Here is a 12797-nt window from a genome sequence, read left to right as displayed (position 1 = left end):
ATACAAACACGAGTTTAGACAGCAGATCCACTATGAAATAAAAAACAAAACCAATTAGCGTGTCATGCTTAGAATTCTAGAGGCAGCACGACCAACATGAGTTTTTGTGTTTTGGACAAAGAAATGGAACCCTTTTGCAGTGGGGAACGATAATTCATTCCCCAAATCAGTTTGCCAGCGATTTTCAGGTGAATTGAATAAGTTTTCCAAAGCCAGTCAGCTGGGAGGGCTGGATGAATCCGGAAACAGCCTGTTTCCTTGTGACTAAATCAAGCCCACAATCAAAAAGGACTCTTGCATTTCTTTGGCTCTTTTCACATTTTTCTTCTTTCTCATGGTTTGTAATGAATTTTCTGATGTGAGCTTTGATTTTGAGGCTGGAATATGGAGTTCAAGACACGGAAGGAATGGTCTTTTTCAATCAGGGCATAGCTGTTAGCTTGCTCCAATTCTGGCTTTCTGTCATGGATTTGGGTTCCTCAGCCGAGTTTTGGTTTCTTGAGCGGCAATTTCCTAAAGGATTTCTGGGTCTGAGTTGCTTTTGCCTTCTTCCTTCCCAAATTTTGTATTCTGACGCAATACAAACACGAGTTTAGACAGCAGATCCATTATGAAATAAAAAAAAAAAACTAAAACGAATTATCGTGTCATGCTTAGAATTCTAGAGGCAGCACGACCAACATGAGTTTTTCTGTTTTGGAAAAAGAAATGGAACCCTTTTGCAGAGGGGAACGATAATGAATTCCCCAAATCAGTTTCCCAGCGATTTTCAGGTGAATTGAATGAGTTTTCCAAAGCCAGTCAGCTGGGAGGGGTGGATGAATCCCGAAACAGCCTGTTTCCTTGTGACTAAATCAAGCCCACTATCAAAAAGTACTCTTCCAGTTCTTCGGATCTTTTCACATTTTTCTTCTTTATCATGGTTTGTAATGAATTTTCTGATGTGAGCTTTGATTTTGAGGCTGGAATATGGAGTTCAAGACACGGAAGGAATGGTCTTTTTCAATCAGGGCACAGCTCTTGGCTTGCTCCAATTCTGGCTTTCTGTCATGGTTTTGGGTGCCTCAGCCGAGTTTGGGTTTCTTGAGTGGCAATTTCCTAAATGATTTCTGGGTCTGAGTTGGTTTTGCCTTCTTCCTTCCCAAATTTTGTATTCTGACGCAATACAAACACGAGTTTAGACAGCAGATCCATTATGAAAGAAAAAACAAAACCAATTAGCGTGTCATGCTTAGAATTCTAGAGGCAGCACGACCAACATGAGGTTTTGTGTTTTGGACAAAGAAATGGAACCCTTTTGCAGAGGGGCACGATAATTAATTCCCCAAATCAGTGTGCCAGCGATTTTCAGGTGAATTGAATGAGTTTTCCAAAGCCAGTCAGCTGGGAGGGGTGGATGAATCCGGAAACAGCCTGTTTCCTTGTGACTAAATCAAGCCCACTATCAAAAAGGACTCTTCCATTTCTTTGGCTCTTCTCACATTTTTCTTCTTTCTCATGGTTTGTAATGAATTTTCTGATGTGAGCTTTGATTTTGAGGCTGGAATATGGAGTTCAAGACACGGAAGGAATGGTCTTTTTCAATCAGGGAACAGCTGTTGGCTTGCTCCAATTCTGGCTTTCTGTCATGGTTTTGGGTGCCTCAGCTGAGTTTTGGTTTCCTGAGCGGCAATTTCCTAAATGATTTCTGGGTCTGAGTTGGTTTTGCCTTCTTCCTTCCCAAATTTTGTATTCTGACGCAATACAAACACGAGTTTAGACAGCAGATCCATTATGAAATAAAAAAAAACAAAACAAAACCAATTAGCGTGTCATGCTTAGAATTCTAGAGGCAGCACGACCAACATGAGTTTTTGTGTTTTGGACAAAGAAATGGAACCCTTTTGCAGAGGGGCACGATAATTAATTCCCCAAATCAGTGTGCCAGCGATTTTCAGGTGAATTGAATGAGATTTCCAAAGCCAGTCAGCTGGGAGGGGTGGATGAATCCGGAAACAGCCTGTTTCCTTGTGACTAAATCAAGCCCACAATCAAAAAGGACTCTTCCATTTCTTTGGCTCTTCTCACTTTTTTCTTCTTTATCATGGTTTGTAATGAATTTTCTGATGTGAGCTTTGATTTTGAGGCTGGAATATGGAGTTCAAGACACGGAAGGAATGGTCTTTTTCAATCAGGGCACAGCTGTTGGCTTGCTCCAATTCTGGCTTTCTGTTATGCTTTTGGGTGCCTCAGCCGAGTTTTGGTTTCTTGAGCGGCAATTTCCTAAATGATTTCTGGGTCTGAGTTGGTTTTGCCTTCTTCCTTCCCAAATTTTGTATTCTGACACAATACAAACACGAGTTTAGACAGCAGATACATTATGAAAGAAAAAACAAAACCAATTAGCGTGTCATGCTTAGAATTCTAGAGGCAGCACGACCAACATGAGTTTTTGTGTTTTGGAAAAAGAAATGGAACCCTTTTGCAGAGGGGCACGATAATTAATTCCCCAAATCAGTTGACAGTGATTTTCACTTGAATTGAAAGTGTTTTCCAAAGCCAGTCAGCTGGGAGGGGTGGATGAATCCGGAAACAGCCTGTTTCCTTGTGACTAAATCAAGCCCACAATCAAAAAGGACTCTTCCAGTTCTTTGGCTCTTTTCACATTTTTCTTCTTTATCATGGTTTGTAATGAATTTTCTGATGTGAGCTTTGATTTTGAGGCTGGAATATGGAGTTCAAGACACAGAAGGAATGGTCTTTTTCAATCAGGGCACAGCTGTTGGCTTGCTCCAATTCTGGCTTTCTGTCATGGTTTTGGGTCCTTCAGCCGCGTTTTGGTTTCTTGAGCGGCAATTTCCTAATGATTTCTGGGTCTGAGTTGGTTTTGACTTCTTCCTTCCTAAATTTTGTATTCTGACGCAATACAAACACGAGTTTAGACAGCAGATCCACTATGAAATAAAAAAAAAAATACCAAAAGGAATTAGCGTGTCATGCTTAGAATTCTAGAGGCAGCACGACCAACATGAGTTTTTGTGTTTTGGACAAAGAAATGGAACCCTTTTGCAGAGGGGAACGATAATTAATTCCCCCAATCAGTTTGCCAGCGATTTTCAGGTGAATTGAATGAGTTTTCCAAAGCCAGTCAGCTGGGAGGGGTGGATGAATCCGGAAACAGCCTGTTTCCTTGTGACTAAATCAAGCCCACTATCAAAAAGGACTCTTCCAGTTCTTCGGAACTTTTCACATTTTTCTTCTTTATCATGGTTTGTAATGAATTTTCTGATGTGAGCTTTGATTTTGAGGCTGGAATATGGAGTTCCAGACACGGAAGGAATGGTCTTTTTCAATCAGGGCACAGCTGTTGGCTTGCTCCAATTCTGGCTTTCTGTCATGGTTTTGGGTGCCTCAGCCGAGTTTTGGTTTCTTGAGCGGCAATTTCCTAAAGGATTTCTGGGTCTGAGTTGGTTTTGCCTTCTTCCTTCCCAAATTTTGTATTCTGACGCAACACAAACACGAGTTTAGACAGCAGATCCATTATGAAATGAAAAAAACCAAAACGAATTAGCGTGTCATGCTTAGAATTTTAGAGGCAGCACGACCAACATGAGTTTTTGTGTTTTGGACAAAGAAATGGAACCCTTTTGCAGAGGGGAACGATAATTAATTCCCCCAATCAGTTTGCCAGCGATTTTCAGGTGAATTGAATGAGTTTTCCAAAGCCAGTCAGCTGGGAGGGGTGGATGAATCCGGAAACAGCCTGTTTCCTTGTGACTAAATCAAGCCCACTATCAAAAAGGACTCTTCCATTTCTTTGGCTCTTCTCACATTTTTCTTCTTTATCATGGTTTGTAATGAATTTTCTGATGTGAGCTTTGATTTTGAGGCTGGAATATGGAGTTCAAGACACGGAAGGAATGGTCATTTTCAATCAGGGCACAGCTGTTCGCTTGCTCCTATTATGGCTTTCTGTCATGGATTTGGGTGCCTCAGCCGAGTTTTGGTTTCTTGAGCGGCAATTTCCTAAATGATTTCTGGGTCTGAGTTGGTTTTGCCTTCTTCCCTCCCAAATTTTGTATTCTGACGCAATACAAACACGCGTTTAGACAGCAGATACATTATGAAATAAAAAAAAAAACCAATTAGCGTGTCATGCTTAGAATTCTAGAGGCAGCACGACCAACATGAGTTTTTGTGCTTTGCAAAAAGAAATGGAACCCTTTTGCAGAGGGGAATGATAACTAATTCCCCAAATCAGTTTGCCAGCGATTTTCAGGTGAATTGAATGAGTTTTCCAAAGCCAGTCAGCTGGGAGGGGTGGATGAATCCGGAAACAGCCTGTTTCCTTGTGACTAAATCAAGCCCACTATCAAAAAGGACTCTTCCATTTCTTTGCCTCTTTTCACATTTTTCTTCTTTATCATGGTTTGTAATGAATTTTCTGATGTGAGCTTTGATTTTGAGGCTGGAATATGGAGTTCAAGACACGGAAGGAATGGTCTTTTTCAGTCAGGGCACAGCTGTTGGCTTGCTCCAATGCTGGCTTTCTGTCATGGGTTTGGGTGCCTCAGCCGAGTTTTGGTTTCTTGAGCGGCAATTTCCTAAAGGATTTCTGGGTCTGAGTTGGTTTTGCCTTCTTCATTCCCAAATTTTGTATTCTGACGCAATACAAACACGAGTTTAGACAGCAGATCCATTATGAACTAAAAAACAAAACCAATTAGCGTGTCATGCTTAGAATTCTAGAGGCAGCACGACCAACATGAGGTTTTGTGTTTTGGACAAAGAAATGGAACCCTTTTGCAGAGGGGAACGATAATTAATTCCCCAAATCAGTTTGCCAGCGATTTTCAGGTGAATTGAATGAGTTTTCCAAAGCCAGTCAGCTGGGAGGGGTGGATGAATCCGGAAACAGCCTGTTTCCTTGTGACTAAATCAAGCCCACTATCAAAAAGGACTCTTCCATCTCTTTGGCTCTTTTCACATTTTTCTTCTTTATCATGGTTTGTAATGAATTTTCTGATGTGAGCTTTGATTTTGAGGCTGGAATATGGAGTTCAAGACACGGAAGGAATGGTCTTTTTCAATCAGGGCACAGCTGTTGGCTTGCTCCAATTCTGGCTTTCTGTCATGGTTTTGGGTGCCTCAGCCAAGTTTTGGTTTCTTGAGCGGCAATTGCCTGAATGATTTCTGGGTCTGAGTTGGTTTTGCCTTCTTCCTTCCCAAATTTTGTATTCTGACGCAATACAAACACGAGTTTAGACAGCAGATCCATTATGAAAGAAAAAAAAACCAAAACCAATTAGCGTGTCATGCTTAGAATTCTAGAGGCAGCACGACCAACATGAGTTTTTGTGTTTTGGAAAAAGAAATGGAACCCTTTTGCAGAGGGGAACGATCATTAATTCCCCAAATCAGTTTGCCAGCGATTTTCAGGTGAATTGAATGAGTTTTCCAAAGCCAGTCAGCTGGGAGGGGTTGATGAATCCGGAAACAGCCTGTTTCCTTGTGACTAAATCAAGCCCACTATCAAAAAGCACTCTTCCATCTCTTTGGCTCTTTTCACATTTTTCTTCTTTATCATGGTTTGTAATGAATTTTCTGATGTGAGCTTTGATTTTGAGGCTGGAATATGGAGTTCAAGACATGGAAGGAATGGTCTTTTTCAATCAGGGCACAGCTGTTGGCTTGCTCCAATTCTGGCTTTCTGTCATGGTTTTGGGTGCCTCAGCCGAGTTTTGGTTTCTTGAGCGGCAATTTCCTAGAGGATTTCTGGGTCTGAGTTGGTTTTGCCTTCTTCCTTCCCAAATTTAGTATTCTGACGCAATACAAACACGAGTTTAGACAGCAGATCCATTATGAACTAAAAAACAAAACGAATTAGCGTGTCATGCTTAGAATTCTAGAGGCAGCACGACCAACATGAGTTTTTGTGTTTTGGCAAAAGATATGGAACCCTTTTGCAGAGGGAAACGATCATTAATTCCCCAAATCAGTTTGCCAGCGATTTTCAGGTGAATTGAATGAGTTTTCCAAAGCCAGTCAGCTGGGAGGGGTGGATGAATCCGGAAACAGCCTGTTTCCTTGTGACTAAATCAAGCCCACTATCAAAAAGGACTCTTCCATTTCTTTGGCTCTTTTCACATTTTTCTTCTTTATCATGGTTTGTAATGTATTTTCTGATGTGAGCTTTGATTTTGAGGCTGGAATATGGAGTTCAAGACACGGAAGGAATGGTCTTTTTCAATCAGGGCACAGCTGTTGGCTTGCTCCAATTCTGGCTTTCTGTCATGGTTTTGGGTGCCTCAGCCGAGTTTTGGTTTCTTGAGCGGCAATTTCCTAAAGGATTTCTGGGTCTGAGTTGGTTTTGCCTTCTTCCCTCCCAAATTTTGTATTCTGACGCAATACAAACACGAGTTTAGACAGCAGATCCATTATGAAATAAAAAAAAAAAAAAACCAATATGCGTGTCATGCTTAGAATTCTAGAGGCAGCATGACCAACATGAGTTTTTGTGTTTTGGACAAAGAAATGGAACCCTTTTGCAGAGGGGAACGATAATTAATTCCCCAAACCAGTTTGCCAGCGATTTCCAGGTGAATTGAATGAGTTTTCTAAAGCCAGTCAGCTGGGAGGGGTGAATGAATGCGGAAACAGCCTGTTTCCTTGTGACTAAATCAAGCCCACTATCAAAAAGGACTCTTCCATTTCTTTGGCTCTTTTCACATTTCTCTTCTTTATCATGGTTTGTAATGAATTTTCTGATGTGAGCTTTGATTTTGAGGCTGGAATATGGAGTTCAAGACACGGAAGGAATGGTCTTTTTCAATCAGGGAACAGCTGTTGGCTTGCTCCAATTCTGGCTTTCTGTCATGGTTTTGAGTGCCTCAGCCGAGTTTTGGTTTCTTGAGCGGCAATTTCCTAAAGGATTTCTGGGTCTCAGTTGGTTTTCCCTTCTTCCTTCCCAAATTTTGTATTCTGACGCAATACAAACACGAGTTTACACAGCAGATCCATTATGAAATAAAAAACAAAACCAATTAGCGTGTCATGCTTAGAATTCTAGAGGCAGCACGACCAACATGAGTTTTTGTGTTTTGGAAAAAGAAATGGAAGCCTTTTGCAGAGGGGAACGATAATTCATTCCCCAAATCAGTTTGCCAGCGATTTTCAGGTGAATTGAATGAGTTTTCCAAAGCCAGTCAGCTGGGAGGGGTGGATGAATCTGGAAACAGCCTGTTTCCTTGTGACTAAATCAAGCCCACTCTCAAAAAGGACTCTTCCATTTCTTTGGCTCTTTTCACATTTTTCTTCTTTATCATGGTTTGTAATGAATTTTCTGATGTGAGCTTTGATTTTGAGGCTGGAATATGGAGTTCAAGACACGGAAGGAATGGTCTTTTTCAATCAGGGCACAGCTGTTGGCTTGCTCCAATTCTGGCTTTCTGTCATGGTTTTGGGTGCCTCAGCTGAGTTTTGGTTTCTTGAGCGGCAATTTCCTAAATGATTTCTGGGTCTGAGTTGGTTTTGCCTTCTTCCTTCCCAAATTTTGTATTCTGAAGCAACACAAACACGAGTTTAGACAGCAGATCCATTATGAAATCAAAAAAACCAAAACGAATTAGCGTGTCATGCTTAGAATTCTAGAGGCAGCACGACCAACATGAGTTTTTGTGCTTTGGAAAAAGAAATGGAACCCTTTTGCAGAGGGGAATGATAACTAATTCCCCAAATCAGTTTGCCAGCGATTTTCAGGTGAATTGAATGAGTTTTCCAAAGCCAGTCATCTGGGAGGGGTGGATGAATCCGGAAACAGCCTGTTTCCTTGTGACTAAATCAAGCCCACTATCAAAAAGGACTCTTCCATTTCTTTGGCTCTTTTCACATTTTTCTTCTTTATCATGGTTTGTAATGAATTTTCTGATGTGAGCTTTGATTTTGAGGCTGGAATATGGAGTTCAAGACACGGAAGGAATGGTCTTTTTCAGTCAGGGCACAGCTGTTGGCTTGCTCCAATGCTGGCTTTCTGTCATGGTTTTGGGTGCCTCAGCCGAGTTTTGGTTTCTTGAGCGGCAATTTCCTAAAGGATTTCTGGGTCTGAGTTTGTTTTGCCTTCTTCATTCCCAAATTTTGTATTCTGACGCAATACAAACACGAGTTTAGACAGCAGATCCATTATGAACTAAAAAACAAAACCAATTAGCGTGTCATGCTTAGAATTCTAGAGGCAGCATGACCAACATGAGGTTTTGTGTTTTGGACAAAGAAATGGAACCCTTTTGCAGAGGGGAACGATAATTAATTCCCCAAATCAGTTTGCCAGCGATTTTCAGGTGAATTGAATGAGTTTTCCAAAGCCAGTCAGCTGGGAGGGGTGGATGAATCCGGAAACAGCCTGTTTCCTTGTGACTAAATCAAGCCCACTATCAAAAAGGACTCTTCCATCTCTTTGGCTCTTTTCACATTTTTCTTCTTTATCATGGTTTGTAATGAATTTTCTGATGTGAGCTTTGATTTTGAGGCTGGAATATGGAGTTCAAGACACGGAAGGAATGGTCTTTTTCAATCAGGGCACAGCTGTTGGCTTGCTCCAATTCTGGCTTTCTGTCATGGTTTTGGGTGCCTCAGCCAAGTTTTGGTTTCTTGAGCGGCAATTGCCTGAATGATTTCTGGGTCTGAGTTGGTTTTGCCTTCTTCCTTCCCAAATTTTGTATTCTGACGCAATACAAACACGAGTTTAGACAGCAGATCCATTATGAAAGAAAAAAAAACCAAAACCAATTAGCGTGTCATGCTTAGAATTCTAGAGGCAGCACGACCAACATGAGTTTTTGTGTTTTGGAAAAAGAAATGGAACCCTTTTGCAGAGGGGAACGATCATTAATTCCCCAAATCAGTTTGCCAGCGATTTTCAGGTGAATTGAATGTGTTTTCCAAAGCCAGTCAGCTGGGAGGGGTTGATGAATCCGGAAACAGCCTGTTTCCTTGTGACTAAATCAAGCCCACTATCAAAAAGGACTCTTCCATCTCTTTGGCTCTTTTCACATTTTTCTTCTTTATCATGGTTTGTAATGAATTTTCTGATGTGAGCTTTGATTTTGAGGCTGGAATATGGAGTTCAAGACATGGAAGGAATGGTCTTTTTCAATCAGGGCACAGCTGTTGGCTTGCTCCAATTCTGGCTTTCTGTCATGGTTTTGGGTGCCTCAGCCGAGTTTTGGTTTCTTGAGCGGCAATTTCCTAGAGGATTTCTGGGTCTGAGTTGGTTTTGCCTTCTTCCTTCCCAAATTTTGTATTCTGACGCAATACAAACACGAGTTTAGACAGCAGATCCATTATGAACTAAAAAACAAAACGAATTAGCGTGTCATGCTTAGAATTCTAGAGGCAGCACGACCAACATGAGGTTTTGTGTTTTGGACAAAGAAATGGAACCCTTTTGCAGAGGGGAACGATAATTAATTCCCCAAATCAGTTTGCCAGCGATTTTCAGGTGAATTGAATGAGTTTTCCAAAGCCAGTCAGCTGGCAGGGGTGGATGAATCCGGAAACAGCCTGTTTCCTTGTGACTAAATCAAGCCCACTCTCAAAAAGGACTCTTCCATTTCTTTGGCTCTTTTCACATTTTTCTTCTTTATCATGGTTTGTAATGAATTTTCTGATGTGAGCTTTGATTTTGAGGCTGGAATATGGAGTTCAAGACACGGAAGGAATGGTCTTTTTCAATCAGGGCACAGCTGTTGGCTCGCTCCAATTCTGGCTTTCTGTCATGGTTTTGGGTGCCTCAGCTGAGTTTTGGTTTCTTGAGCGGCAATTTCCTAAATGATTTCTGGGTCTGAGTTGGTTTTGCCTTCTTCCTTCCCAAATTTTGTATTCTGAAGCAACACAAACACGAGTTTAGACAGCAGATCCATTATGAAATCAAAAAAACCAAAACGAATTAGCGTGTCATGCTTAGAATTCTAGAGGCAGCACGACCAACATGAGTTTTTGTGCTTTGGAAAAAGAAATGGAACCCTTTTGCAGAGGGGAATGATAACTAATTCCCCAAATCAGTTTGCCAGCGATTTTCAGGTGAATTGAATGAGTTTTCCAAAGCCAGTCATCTGGGAGGGGTGGATGAATCCGGAAACAGCCTGTTTCCTTGTGACTAAATCAAGCCCACTATCAAAAAGGACTCTTCCATTTCTTTGGCTCTTTTCACATTTTTCTTCTTTATCATGGTTTGTAATGAATTTTCTGATGTGAGCTTTGATTTTGAGGCTGGAATATGGAGTTCAAGACACGGAAGGAATGGTCTTTTTCAGTCAGGGCACAGCTGTTGGCTTGCTCCAATGCTGGCTTTCTGTCATGGTTTTGGGTGCCTCAGCCGAGTTTTGGTTTCTTGAGCGGCAATTTCCTAAAGGATTTCTGGGTCTGAGTTTGTTTTGCCTTCTTCATTCCCAAATTTTGTATTCTGACGCAATACAAACACGAGTTTAGACAGCAGATCCATTATGAACTAAAAAACAAAACCAATTAGCGTGTCATGCTTAGAATTCTAGAGGCAGCATGACCAACATGAGGTTTTGTGTTTTGGACAAAGAAATGGAACCCTTTTGCAGAGGGGAACGATAATTAATTCCCCAAATCAGTTTGCCAGCGATTTTCAGGTGAATTGAATGAGTTTTCCAAAGCCAGTCAGCTGGGAGGGGTGGATGAATCCGGAAACAGCCTGTTTCCTTGTGACTAAATCAAGCCCACTATCAAAAAGGACTCTTCCATCTCTTTGGCTCTTTTCACATTTTTCTTCTTTATCATGGTTTGTAATGAATTTTCTGATGTGAGCTTTGATTTTGAGGCTGGAATATGGAGTTCAAGACACGGAAGGAATGGTCTTTTTCAATCAGGGCACAGCTGTTGGCTTGCTCCAATTCTGGCTTTCTGTCATGGTTTTGGGTGCCTCAGCCAAGTTTTGGTTTCTTGAGCGGCAATTGCCTGAATGATTTCTGGGTCTGAGTTGGTTTTGCCTTCTTCCTTCCCAAATTTTGTATTCTGACGCAATACAAACACGAGTTTAGACAGCAGATCCATTATGAAAGAAAAAAAAACCAAAACCAATTAGCGTGTCATGCTTAGAATTCTAGAGGCAGCACGACCAACATGAGTTTTTGTGTTTTGGAAAAAGAAATGGAACCCTTTTGCAGAGGGGAACGATCATTAATTCCCCAAATCAGTTTGCCAGCGATTTTCAGGTGAATTGAATGAGTTTTCCAAAGCCAGTCAGCTGGGAGGGGTTGATGAATCCGGAAACAGCCTGTTTCCTTGTGACTAAATCAAGCCCACTATCAAAAAGGACTCTTCCATCTCTTTGGCTCTTTTCACATTTTTCTTCTTTATCATGGTTTGTAATGAATTTTCTGATGTGAGCTTTGATTTTGAGGCTGGAATATGGAGTTCAAGACATGGAAGGAATGGTCTTTTTCAATCAGGGCACAGCTGTTGGCTTGCTCCAATTCTGGCTTTCTGTCATGGTTTTGGGTGCCTCAGCCGAGTTTTGGTTTCTTGAGCGGCAATTTCCTAGAGGATTTCTGGGTCTGAGTTGGTTTTGCCTTCTTCCTTCCCAAATTTTGTATTCTGACGCAATACAAACACGAGTTTAGACAGCAGATCCATTATGAACTAAAAAACAAAACGAATTAGCGTGTCATGCTTAGAATTCTAGAGGCAGCACGACCAACATGAGGTTTTGTGTTTTGGACAAAGAAATGGAACCCTTTTGCAGAGGGGAACGATAATTAATTCCCCAAATCAGTTTGCCAGCGATTTTCAGGTGAATTGAATGAGTTTTCCAAAGCCAGTCAGCTGGGAGGGGTGGATGAATCCGGAAACAGCCTGTTTCCTTGTGACTAAATCAAGCCCACTATCAAAAAGGACTCTTCCATTTCTTTGGCTCTTTTCACATTTTTCTTCTTTATCATGGTTTGTAATGTATTTTCTGATGTGAGCTTTGATTTTGAGGCTGGAATATGGAGTTCAAGACACGGAAGGAATGGTCTTTTTCAATCAGGGCACAGCTGTTGGCTTGCTCCAATTCTGGCTTTCTGTCATGGTTTTGGGTGCCTCAGCCGAGTTTTGGTTTCTTGAGCGGCAATTTCCTAAAGGATTTCTGGGTCTGAGTTGGTTTTGCCTTCTTCCCTCCCAAATTTTGTATTCTGACGCAATACAAACACGAGTTTAGACAGCAGATCCATTATGAAATAAAAAAAAAAAAAAACCAATATGCGTGTCATGCTTAGAATTCTAGAGGCAGCATGACCAACATGAGTTTTTGTGTTTTGGAAAAAGAAATGGAACCCTTTTGCAGGGGGAACGATAATTAATTCCCCAAACCAGTTTGCCAGCGATTTCCAGGTGAATTGAATGAGTTTTCCAAAGCCAGTCAGCTGGGAGGGGTGAATGAATGCGGAAACAGCCTGTTTCCTTGTGACTAAATCAAGCCCACTATCAAAAAGGACTCTTCCATTTCTTTGGCTCTTTTCACATTTCTCTTCTTTATCATGGTTTGTAATGAATTTTCTGATGTGAGCTTTGATTTTGAGGCTGGAATATGGAGTTCAAGACACGGAAGGAATGGTCTTTTTCAATCAGGGCACAGCTGTTGGCTTGCTCCAATTCTGGCTTTCTGTCATGGTTTTGAGTGCCTCAGCCGAGTTTTGGTTTCTTGAGCGGCAATTTCCTAAAGGATTTCTGGGTCTGAGTTGGTTTTCCCTTCTTCCTTCCCAAATTTTGTATTCTGACGCAATACAAACACGAGTTTACACAGCAGATCCATT

Source organism: Oryctolagus cuniculus, chromosome 13, assembly GCF_051225735.1.
Source record: "Oryctolagus cuniculus isolate XC-2025 breed Fujian yellow rabbit chromosome 13, ASM5122573v1, whole genome shotgun sequence".
In the NCBI taxonomy this organism is placed as follows: domain Eukaryota; kingdom Metazoa; phylum Chordata; class Mammalia; order Lagomorpha; family Leporidae; genus Oryctolagus; species Oryctolagus cuniculus.
The sequence above is the reverse complement of the archived record's forward strand: the minus strand, read 5'-3'. Positions refer to the sequence as shown.